The 12,292-nt window shown below is 42.0% G+C and overlaps 1 protein-coding gene across 7 annotated transcripts in view; it reads right to left on the reverse strand.

Annotated features, from left to right (window-relative positions):
- ARHGAP23 (Rho GTPase activating protein 23) overlaps positions 1 to 12,292 on the reverse strand; it is a 218,195-nt gene that overhangs the window by 66,458 nt on the left and 139,445 nt on the right. The gene's annotated exons all lie outside the window — the stretch shown is intronic.

A 12,292-nucleotide genomic window follows, 5' to 3' on the forward strand; every position in this document is an offset into this window, starting at 1 on the left:
CCGGCAGGCCTGGGGCTGATGAATTTCCAGCCCCACTTGAATGATGCGACTGTTGCTGTATTTTAATCTGTCTGTCTTTTGTTTTTCCTATTTGTATCCCCTTCCCTCCTGGTTGTTAGCCGCCCTGAGTCTCTCGGGAATAGGGCAGCATACAAATTGAATAAACTACAACTACTACTACAACTTGTTCCTCATGGACCACAATTCCCTGCCCAGTTGAGTCATTATCATCACAAACAGTTGTAGCTGCCACCTTATTATTCTTATTAAGTTCACCAGTGACACTATCACTATTATGCAGCAACACATCAAAAGCATCATGTTTATGGCCCACAGCTCTCACTTTGTGAGATCCAACAATTGTCCATACTGCCTTCTCCTGCAAGGTCTTTGTGGAAGAGGAGGCTGATAACTGGGCAGCCAGTTTAACAGAAAATACTGGCTGAGTCAGCTACCTAATTTCACCTGAAGAGCACAAACTAAAGATTCTAGACAAACAAAACATTTAAACTAGCAATCTGCATACAAATAGGACAATATCCAAACTTAAAAACAGTACAAAGGCAAAACAAAGGTTGCACTAAATTAAACCAGTCGTTCTAAAGATAAAATTGAAATCCCATAAACACTTACTAAGGTTGAAGTGTTGCTGTTTTCAACATTCTGAATGTTTTTAAAACTCTTCAGAAGTACATTTCTGATCAGATGTTCTCAGAACTACCAGGCGAGTAAAACTTTTCAGACAATCAAACTAAATTACTTTAAAATACCAAGCACTGCCAATTTCCATCCATGGACTCATGGATTCCCAACCTGCAGCAGTACTCAGTTTTCTGGGGCTGTGCTTGTGGCAACTCTGGTGGCCTCCCAAGTTGCTCAGCTGGACCAAGAGCTGGCCTGAGAATGTTGAGGGGAAGTAGATTTGGTGCTAGGGATTCTCACATGACTTCTGTTCTTCTCTGCCAAATGACATGCCCGCACAATGCAGGCAGAGCCTTTCCAATGCCAGTGGTACTTCTCTGGCTATTTCATACACAGTCGAGCATGTCTGACTTGCAGAGGTTCCTCATGAAGTGGTGTTGCTTCTCGCACCACCATGGGACCTGACGACCTTGCTTTGCACCTCCTCACCATTCCCTCGAGATGGTTATTAATATGAAGATGCAGGTGCATCAACTCCTAAAGGGTTGGGGGGATTCGTGTCTTGCCTACTAATCTGACAGCTTTGCCCCTCCTGAAACTGGTTTGTAAGGGCGTCCTCGTTCCATTTTAGGTCCTGGCTTACCAGACAAAAGTCCCCAATTTACTCGGACATCTCCTGCCACCCATTTCAATTCTGGCAGATGCCTGTTGGTGGTCACATGCTTCTCAAACATGCACTTCAACTGAGCACAAAACCATGCAAAGCACCCAAGAGCAGCAGAATGAGAAACGGGTTGGCCAACCTGGCCAGAGGACATGTCACCAGACTAAGCATGAATCCTGCACCTGCTTTTAAGAATACATATTTGCTTACACATATGCACACTTCTGGTCAGATGCTTTCTGAATGAGCAATCCCAAGTGACTTCTGTGGGTGCTCAACTGTTAATTGGGCAACTCTCCAGGAAAAATAACCAACCCAATGTGTGGTTGTCCCCAGTTGGCTGGGGTTGTGTTCGTGGCAGTTCTGATGGTCTCGCAGCTTGGTCAACCTAGATGAAGGGCTGGCCTGAGATTGTTGGGAGAGAATACATCTGATGCTCACGTGGTCTCTGTTCTTGTCTATCAAATGACCTGCTCCTACAACGCAGGCAGAGCCCTTCCAATGCCAGTGATCATTCTGTGCCTGTTTCACGCAGTCAAGCATGTCTGGCTTGCATAGGTTCCTTATGATTTGGTTTCGCTTCTCACACCACCATGGCAACCCTGCTTGGCACCACCTCACTATTGTTTGCTCAAGGCAGCTATTAATATGAAGACACAGGTGCATCAACTCCTGAAGGGTTGGAGGCATTCCTGCCTTGCCTACTTGACCCCTCCTGAAACTGGTCTGTAAAGGCCTTCTCATTCCATTTTAGGACCTGGTTTGTCAGGCGAAAGTCACCAATGTAGTTGGCGACCTGTTGCCACCTGTTTCAACTCCTGTAGATGCCTGTGATAGTCTGGACTTTCACAAGATCCTCAAACTTGCACTTCAACTGAACACAAAATCCTGCAAAGTCAAAGTCACCCAAGAGCCGCAGAATAAGAAACAGGGTGTCCAACCTGACCGCAGGCTAATCACGAATCCCACCTTATCCCAATCAGTCTGAAAATCCCTTTTCACACATTCATGAAGAACTGGCACTGGTCAAACAACACTGGAAACTGTGCCAGCCTGCCATCAAATTTATCTGGCAAACAAATTTGGCATTTATGCTGGTGTCTAATGGCCCAGATACTTGCAACTGGATCAGCTGCAATGATAGGCAGGCATCTTCTTGAATCAGCTAAGCATTGTCATCCAAAGTTGTTTGATGTGGCTGACTTGGTGTGTCCATGCATGCAAAGACCAAGGAGTTTTACAGCTTTAATTAAGCACTGCTAGTCACTAATATTATTCCGCAGATGGGTGAAGTAGCCGCCAACTGATACAGTTCATTAGAAGGGAGCAGCCACACTGCTCTCTGTTGTACCTCTTTTCGTTCAGCCCTACGTATCTTGGTTTAGGGGAAATGTAGCAATTTTTTCTTATCCCTGCCAACCAATTGCACATGCACCTCTTCCGTACCCATTGCTTCTGCCTCATCATCCAAGTCTCCTAGCTGAGCTGTGTCTCTCCTTCCTCTTTAGCTAGGTGTTTTTCTGGTCACTCCTCCAACAGCTTCTAAGATTTCTGGCTTCTCTTCTTCTCTTTTTCATTGCCTCCTAGTCCATGATGTTGTCACATCAATTATCCACATTTACTTCTTTTCAAGAACAGTTAGATCTGGGGTATTATAAACCACGATGTCATCACTTAGTATATGTGATATATGTCATTTTGTGATGTACACATAATGAATAACTTCAGAGTTCCTATATGTTCCTTATATAGCACAATAATCAGGATCTTACATAGCTGATACCTCTTGCCTATGCTAATTGACATACCTCCAACCCAGGCCAATAAATAAATATAAGGAATATAAGTGAATAAGGAGCCACTATAGTAAAATAGTTACAGAAATCCAAAATATTTCCCAATTTACTGTCCCAAAGTACCTTGTCATGCTGCTGCTGTGTTTGTTTAAGAATACACATTTACTCAGATGCACACTTCTGGTCAAATGTTTTCTGAATGAGCAACTGGCAAGTAAGGCATTTCTCTGAAAATTTTCAGGCCATAAAACTAAAATTACTTTAAAAAGCACTGCACTGTTGATTTCTTTTCATGGACTCAGCACAGCTACTTTATTGGGAGAGTTACCTTCTGGTTCTTTCTTATCCTCTTCTCACACTATCCCAGAACAGAATGGCTGGTCCTGAAAATGGCTGCTCTCCCTTACCCCAATTACAGATCCGTTTAAGTAAAGGGTAGTAATGCCAAGGATGAAAAGGGAGGGAATAAAAATGGTGAGAAGAGCCATAATGGCACAGTAGTTGGAATGCAGTGTTTCAGACTAATTCGGCATTTCAGTTCTCAGAGTTTGACCCTGTCTGGTTTAAGTTTGACTCAGCCTTCCATCCTTCTGAGGTTGGCAAAGAGGACCCCGACTGTTGAGGGCAACATGCAGACTCTGTAAAACACCTAAGAGAGCTATAAAGCACAACGGAGAGGTATATAAATGCTATTGCTAAAGCAACAAATGGCTGTCACCAGTCCCAAGTGACTTATATGGCTGCTCAAGTGTTAATTCTGTAACACCCCAGGAAAAATAAATGACCCCAACCTGCGGCTGTCCTCTGTTTTCTAAGCCTGTGTTCTTGGCAGCTCTGATGCTCTCCCAGATTGCTTAAGCTGGACCAAAGGCCGGCCTGAGAATGTTGGGGGAGAATAGATTTGGTGCTGGAGCGGAGTCCTTCCAATGACGGTGGTCCTTTTGTGCCTGTTTCATGCACAGTTGAGCATGTCCTACCTGAACCGGGAGGCTCTCACAACAGTCACTCGAGCCCTTGTGATCTCTAGGCTGGAATACTGCAATGGGCTCTACATGGGGTTGCCCTCGAAGTGCATCCGGCGACTGCAGTTAGTCCAGAATGCAGCCGCGCGAGTGATAGTGGGCACACCGCGGTTCGCCCACATTACACCTATCCTCCGCGAGCTGCACTGGCTACCTGTCGATCTCCGGGTGCGCTTCAGGGTATTGATGACCACCTTTAAAGCACTCCATGGCAGTGGATCTGGGTACTTGAGAGACCGCCTTCTGCCGATTACCTCCCTTCGACCGATTAGATCGCACAGATTGGGCCTCCTCCAGATTCCATCCGCCAGTCAATGCCGACTGGCGACTACACGGAGGAGAGCCTTTTCTGTTGCAGCTCCGACCCTGTGGAACGATCTCCCCGTTGAGATTCGTACCCTCACCACCATCCAGACCTTCCGCGCAGCCCTTAAGACCTGGCTCTCCCAGCAGGCCTGGGGATAAGTTTTAAATTACCCGCCCGAGTGTTGCTTGACTGTTGAATGCAAGTTGGTGTTTTATAATTTATCTTGTTTACTCACTGTTTGTCTTGTATTATTGCACCCCCCTCCCGTGATTGTAAGCCGCCCTGAGTCCCCTCAGGGAGAAGGGCGGCCTATAAATCGTAATAAATGTCTAAAATGTCTAAATGTCTGGCTTTCATGGGTTCCTCATGAGTTGGTGCCGCTTCTTGCACAGCCCTGGCAACCCTGCTTTGCACTTCCTCACTATTGTTTGCTTGAGGCAGCTATTAATATGAAGACACAGGTACATCAACTCCTGAAGATTTGGAAGGATTCCTGCCTTGTCTACTAATCTGATAGCTTCGCCCCTCCTGAAACTGGTCTGTAAAGGCCTCCTTGTTCCATTTTAGAGCCTGGTTTACCCAAAATACCCAATGCAGTTGGCTACCTGCTGCCACTTGTTCAACTCCTGCAGATGCCTGTTGGTGGTCTGGACTTTCCCAGGATCCTCAAACTTCAAGAAAACCCTGCAAAGTCACACAAAAGCCACTGAGGGTGGGGTGGCCGACCTGGCCGCAAGACTTGTCAATAGGCTAATCACGAATCCCACCTTGTCCCAGTTCACTTGAAAATCCCTTTTCACAAATTCATGAATAACTGTCACTGGTTAAACAATACTGAATTACTGTGCCCGCCTGCCATCAAGTTTATCCAGCAAACGAACTTGGCATTTATGCTGAGGTCTAATGACCCAGATACTTGCAACTGGGTCAGTTGCCATGATGGACGGATGTCTTCTTGGATCAGCTATGCACTTTCATCGAAAATTGTTTGATGTGGCTGACTTGATGTGTCCATACAGGCATAGGCCAGAGATTTTTACAGCTTTATTTAAGCACTGCTAGTCCCTAATATTATTCCACAGATCCTAATCACAAGAACGCAAAGTCCCAATGAATCCAAGTCAGCATAGCCAAGGCATGAAGTCAAAAGCAAGTTCAAAGTCCAAACATGAGCCACAAGTTCACAAATCCACACATAAAAATCCAAAATCCAGGCCCAAGTCCAAATTCCACATACAATAACCAAAGCCAAAGTCCAAGTCCAGAATCCAAGCACCAAACTATAAGGTCCAGTTGTGAGGTCAGAAACCAAGGCATAGGTCCAGAATCAGGAAAACATGAAGTCAGAGCACACACATATCAGGGAAGCAAACAGATCAATTGCCTCCAACTTTACTTCGCTCCACATGCTGGGTCAAGTAGCTGCCAGCTGGAACAGCTCATTAGAAGGGGCCAGGCTGCCTGCTTGTAAGTAGTCACACTGATCTCCATTGTGCCTTCCTTCGTTCAGCCCTATGCACCTTGAGATGGGGGAGATAGCAATTCTTCCTCATCCCTGCTAACCAACTGCAGATGCACCTCTCCTCCGCCCATTGCTTCTGCCTGGTAATACAAGTCTTCTCCATGGTGGCTTCCTCTCTCTGGAACATCATCCCTCCCCCCCTCTGAGATTAGAATGGCCCCCACTCTAACACTCTTTTGGAAGGTGTTGAAGACCTGCTTCTGCCAGCAGGCTGGGGAACACAGAGCGGGATGGAGCCCATTAAACAGCTCATATGATGTATTGTCCCCAGAGTGGGGTGGGTGGGTTGGTGGTATTTTATTTTATTATATATGGTTGTCTCTTTTATTACTTTTATTGTTTTTATATGGTGTTTTATATTCTTGTAAGCCGCCGTGAGTCGCCATGTGCGAATAGGCTGCGATATAAATCTCCTAAATAAAAATAATAATAATAGGTCTCCTGGCTGTAGCTGTGTCCCTCCTCTCTCCTTTTAAGCTATATACTCGTGTGGTCACTCCTCCAACAGCCCTTCCAAGTTCATGGCCTCTCCTTTTCGTCCTTCCTATTGCCTCCCGGTTCAGAATCATCGTCATCTTCATGACACTCCTCTCTGCCCCATTCCAAAATCTCTGAAGCCGTCTCTCACTTGTTGCCTCCAGCAAAACCATTACAGTGGCTTCCAGTGTGCTGATAACCAATGGCACTACCACAGAGAGTTAATGCCATAATCTTTCCTCTTCCATATTCAGATCTTGATACTTTGTGATCTTCCCTAATTCTTTGTCTTCTATTCCAGTATTCCCTGGTACAGCCACATCAATTATCCACACTTTAATTTCATTTCCTGGTTTACAAGGTGAAAGTCACTAATCCCAAACTGCGGCTGTCCTCAGTTTGTTGGGGCTGTGTTCTTGGCAGCTCTGCCATGACAAATGAATTACCACTGAGCATAAAGTCCCTGCTCACAAACTCATGAACAATTGGCACTGGCCAAAAACACTAGAAACTGTGCCAGCCTGCCATCAAATTTAACTGGCGCAGAGACTGGGTTGGGCTGGCCCAGATACTTGCAACTGATCCAGCTGTGACAATAGAAGGCAACTTCTTGGGCCAGACAGGTATTGTCAACAAGTAGCTGCTTCATGGAACTGAGCTTGTGGGACTATCCCCTGAAAAATGCTTAGGTCAGAGACAAACTGCCCTGTCCTAGTCCATACATACACACACACACAGGCTTTAATGTGTATATGTCACACCACCAAGCCCATTTATCATTCCCCAAGTCTTGACTTCAATGCTTTAGAAGCTTGCTCCCAGCAAAGTCAGTGAAGCCAAAGCTCAACGAACTCAATAATTAATCCAAGACATGAGAAACAACAGAGTCAATGGGATCATGGCACAATGAAGTCAATAAAGGCCACAGTTCAAAAGCATTAGGAAGACAGCAGGAATCTAGGAGTAAAGGCCCGATAAAATCAACAGATCCAAGGAAGAGAGCATGAACAGACTGTGAACAGTTGTCTCTGACAATGTTCCAGCTCCAAAGGCCAAACAAATTGGTGCTGACTGGTATGACTCATTGGGAGGGTTGAGACTGCATCCTTTTGAGTAAACCCCCCAACCTCCTTTATCCCTCCCTCTGCTCAGCTCTTCATGATCTAGGATCTGGCGGAGGAAGCAACTCCTCTTCATCACTGACCAGCTACAATTGCATATCTTCTCTGGCCCGCGTGACCACTGGCAGCAGCTGAGTCTCCCCTTTTGCCTGCTTTCATCCAGTTGCTTGCTTGTAGATTCCACCACTATCCTCCACACCATCTCACCTTGATGATCTGCTTCTGACCAAGAGCCTTCCACATCCCCCTGACATTACCCATCGTCCCCCTCTGATGTCCCTGGAGCTGGCACTTCCACATTGTCTGATCTGGCATCTGAGGGAGCCATTACATCTTTGGCAGCCACTGAACTGATTATCCATTGAGTTCTTCCCGAGAACCTAGGGTTCATAATTTGTTGGCGTAGTATATGTGTGGACCAAGCAGTGTAGCTTTGTTAACTGACAGATGGAAATTTTATCAATGAGCAGATTTGAATGGCAGTGCCATTCAAAATTGTTTGCTGTGGCTGACTTGGCGTTTCCATGCTTCCACACACAAAAGAGTTTTGTAGCTTTTAAGCACTGCAAGCCCCTAATATTATTCCCCGGATCCCACTGACAAGAAATGCTAAATCCCAATGAATCCGAGTCACAATAGCCAAGGCACAAAGTCAAAAGCAAGTGCAAAGTCTGAGCACAAGCCACAACTTCCAAATCCACACATAAAAGTCCGAAGTCCAGGCACAAGTCCAAATTCCACATACAGTAACCAAAGCCAAGGTCCAAGTCCAGAATCCAAGTACCAAACTACAAGAACTAGTCATGAGGTCAAAAACCAAGGCATGGTCCAGAATCAGGAAAACCCAAAGTAGGAGTACACACACAATAAGGAAGCAAACAGACCAGTTGCCTCTAACTTTACTTTGCTCCACACGCTGCGTCAAGTAGCTGCCAGCTGGTGCAGCTCATTAGGAGGGGCCAGCCATTGTACTTCCCTCCTTTCAGCCCTGAATGCCCCGGGATAGGGGTAGGTGGCAAAATTCCAAAAATGTCTGAGCATTTCTAAATCCAGCTGTGTGGAACAGAATCAAATGCTTTCTTATCAATCCAGGCTATGAACAAATTTGTTCATCTTTTCTCTGAATTCTTCAAAACCAGTTTATCAATCATCAATTGGTCTTTGATTCTTCTTTAATTTTTGTAGCACAATTCTGTTCTACAGGTAGCAAATCCTTGTTTTCTAGACATCCATAAATTTGGTTTGCAATAATGCCTATAAGTAATTTGTATGTTTTTGGCAGACAAATGATTAGCTTGTAATTTTTGGGTTTATTTCCCTTTTCTGTATCCTTCTGAATCAAAAGGTTATTCCAGTTGTTACCATTTTTTCACTTTTTGATGCTTCCAGAATCTGATTCTTCCAAATTTGCATGCAAACATGTTAGTGATTTCAACCAGAATCCATGCAGCTCATCTAAACCAAGAACACTTTAATTTTTGACTTTCTTTGCTTGTTTTTGCACCATTTCTTTTGTTATGTCAACATCTTCCATTCTAGTCACTTTTACCTTTAAACTGCTTGATCCATTTTGCATTTTCATTGTGTTTTTTGTTGTTTTCCTGCAAGTTCTTCCAAAATTTCAGGGTATTTTTTTTTGCTAGGTTTTTCACTTGTGGTAGCACCATGTCCACTTTCAAGGGTCTTATAGAAATAATGCTGATTCACTCAAAATTGTGGATTTTGCTGAAACTGCATTATTCAGGTATCCTAAAACTTTATTTTCCCTGCAATAGCTATACCTCCTTGTTTCAACTCTTCAACCACAACTGCAATTTCCTTGTTTTCCATGTCATATCTTGTTGTCAGGCTAATTCTGATTTTTTTATTCTTCAGGTTTCCTTGCCTCAAATTCTTCAAATTGTTTATAATCCTTGTAATTTAAATCCAATTGAATTCTCTTTATTTTTTTTAACTCCAGCCGGATTTTCCACTTTGGTTTTCCATTCTTAATTGTTTTATTCTTTCTAATTTTCAAGACCTATTCTTCAATAGTAATGTAAGTGCTGGGTACATTAGTTGGTGTTTGAGGTAATGTTTCTGTTGGATTAGTCTCAAGAGCTTCATTCACCATCTTCAATAATTTAGCTAAACTTTTCTTACTTAACTTAATTCAGTTTTGGCAATTGAATTCTTTCAGTGTTTTTCATCTGAGTCTTAATCTTCTCAGTTAATTCAGATCTAGATGTTGGCTCTTCAAGATCTAATCCAGCTCTTGTATTGTTGTTGTTGTTGATGATGATTTAATCTTCAATTCCATTCACAGTCTGAGACAGGTAAAAACTTAACAATTCAAGTCCTAATCAAGAACTTAAGAGTTATTAAGGTAACATCTGAATATATAGGCAGTTCTGAGAAAGATGTTTTTTTGTAATGTTTCAATATTCAGGTCTAATAATTTTAAAATTTCCATGTATCTAAGCAACTCTTTGAGTATTGCTTCAAATGCTCCTATTATTATTGGTGTAACCATTTATTTCTTCCTCCACAAATGCTCAACTTCAATTTGCAGGTTGCGATATTTTATTTTTTTCAAACTGTTTCTCTTCGATTTGTGCATCTCCTGGTATTGTAATATCAATGAACCAGACTTTTACTTTCATATAATACTGATATCAGGCATGTTGTGGGCCCAATGTCTGTATATTTGGATTCAAAAGTTCCACATTGTTACTGTGATTGTTCCAGACTATCTACCTTTTGAATAATGAAAATGCAAAATTCTACAATGGATACAAATAACTTCTAATTGTTTAAGGATTGCCCTACAATTTTTCGCAATGGAAACAAACAACAATCTGCCTTTAGTAAAGCAATGAGTGAGTAATCAAGGATTATAAAGGACTTGACATATCTGTAAATTTGTATGGATTCAAATCTCACTCTAGATCTTCAGTGAAATATTAAATCAAGTTCTAGCCTTTTACTCTGTTTGTAAGGATTTGTGCATAAAGACTGAAACTCAATACAGATAGCCAAACTGATTTCAGCAAAATTAGTTTAGAATTCGGTATTTGTTATTTTCTTTTTCAAATAAGCCTCTTTTGTTTGCCTGGTTTAAATTTTAAAAAACCTCAATTACAATTTCTTCACCTGCAGACTTATAAGCTTAAGAGTTGTTGTTCTTCTAAAAGTAATGGTGAAAAGATAAGCTCTAGATAGTTTTCAAACAATATGATGAAACAATCTATTTTAGAAATTCACATAAAGGAGAAAAGTTCCCAGAAAATTTGCCATTGCTATACAAAGTGTGTATGATCATTCTGACTTTCAGTGTAAAAATATGTTTGGAAATATGAAGCCTTCTTGACTTTCCACATTTTCATTCAATTCAATTCAATTATCTTGAATTCCAACAGCTGCATGGACATCTGTGGGAAGTGACATAGGGCAACATAACTATATTAAATTACATATTTGCTTACTGCATTAGGATACAATGGTTGGGGAGAGTATATCATGACACCACAAAATTCATTTGGCTATTTTGATGACATGATTGGCACCAAACATCAATGGTATCTTGAGCAAAATTCCTCTGTCGAAAACTTTTTCAGAAGTGTGCTTATATAACCACTAGGGGGAGACCTGCTCTTAAGAAAGTCCCTGAGAATTTTGGAAAAAATCATCCAATTTTCATGTTGGGTATTATATTTTGTGATTAAATTCTGAATCTGTCGGATTTGGGGGGAAAGCCAATTTGGTGTAGTGGTTAAGGCACAAGTCTAGCAACCAAGAGACTGTGAGTTCTAGTCCCACCTTAAACACAAAAGCCAGCTGAGTGACATTGGTCACACTCTTTCAGCCCAATCTACCTCACAGGATTGCAGTTGTGATAAAAATAGGAGGAAGAAGGAATATTAGATATTGTTTTATAAATAACTCAAGGTGGGGAATATAACAGGAAAAAAACCCTAAGAAATAAGGAATAAACTAAGTGCCAAATGATTAATGCTACCCTTATTAACAGAACAGATTAAAGGATGATTTATAAACGAATTGAGTAGACAGACTAGTCTGTGTAAGGAAGTTTAATTTGATTCCATAATTAATTTTAGAGTCCTTGAAAAGAAAGCAGACTGTCTACCATGGGGAATGTCCTTGTCCCCTACCAACCAATTTTTAACAGTAGGAAAGGGGAATAGAAGAAATACCGAATTCTTAAAGTCACACAAATAAGAATACAGTGAATAATTGACAGGCCTAATGAGGGGAATGTGAAAAGAAGGACCAAAAATTGAGACTAACAGAATAGACCTTGTATTTAGTTCTCTCCCAGCCCAAAATAAACAGTTAAGGCAATTACTTTGGCAGATCCAACTTAATAGATACTTGTGAAATTAGTAGGCCAGCAATAATTATATGGGGAAATCAGTTATTTTATCCCATGTGATAAAAATATTTGGCGGATGTGGGGAAGTAAGATGAGGAAAGCAAAAGGATACAGCCAGCATTCTAAATAACATGAAATGGAATCAACCTAGATCCATATTTAGCAAGCAGTTCATTTTAATTCTGAGCAAAGGAAAGGACTGTAACTTTTCTCTAAAGCAAATTAAATTACACTGCCAAAGAAGACAATGGAGAAGATGACTAAGAGGCTTGTTTATTTTCTTATACAAGCTCTAGCTACCATTTTGTAAGGCAGGGGTTCCTAAATCTTCTGGCATCAAACCTCTCTTAGTGTAATCTTAATGTATAC

The sequence above is a fragment of the Thamnophis sirtalis genome, unplaced genomic scaffold (genome assembly GCF_051295495.1).
Source record: "Thamnophis sirtalis isolate CommonGarterSnake01/CBP01778 unplaced genomic scaffold, rThaSir2_p1.2 scaffold_4, whole genome shotgun sequence".
In the NCBI taxonomy this organism is placed as follows: Eukaryota; Metazoa; Chordata; class Lepidosauria; order Squamata; family Natricidae; genus Thamnophis; species Thamnophis sirtalis.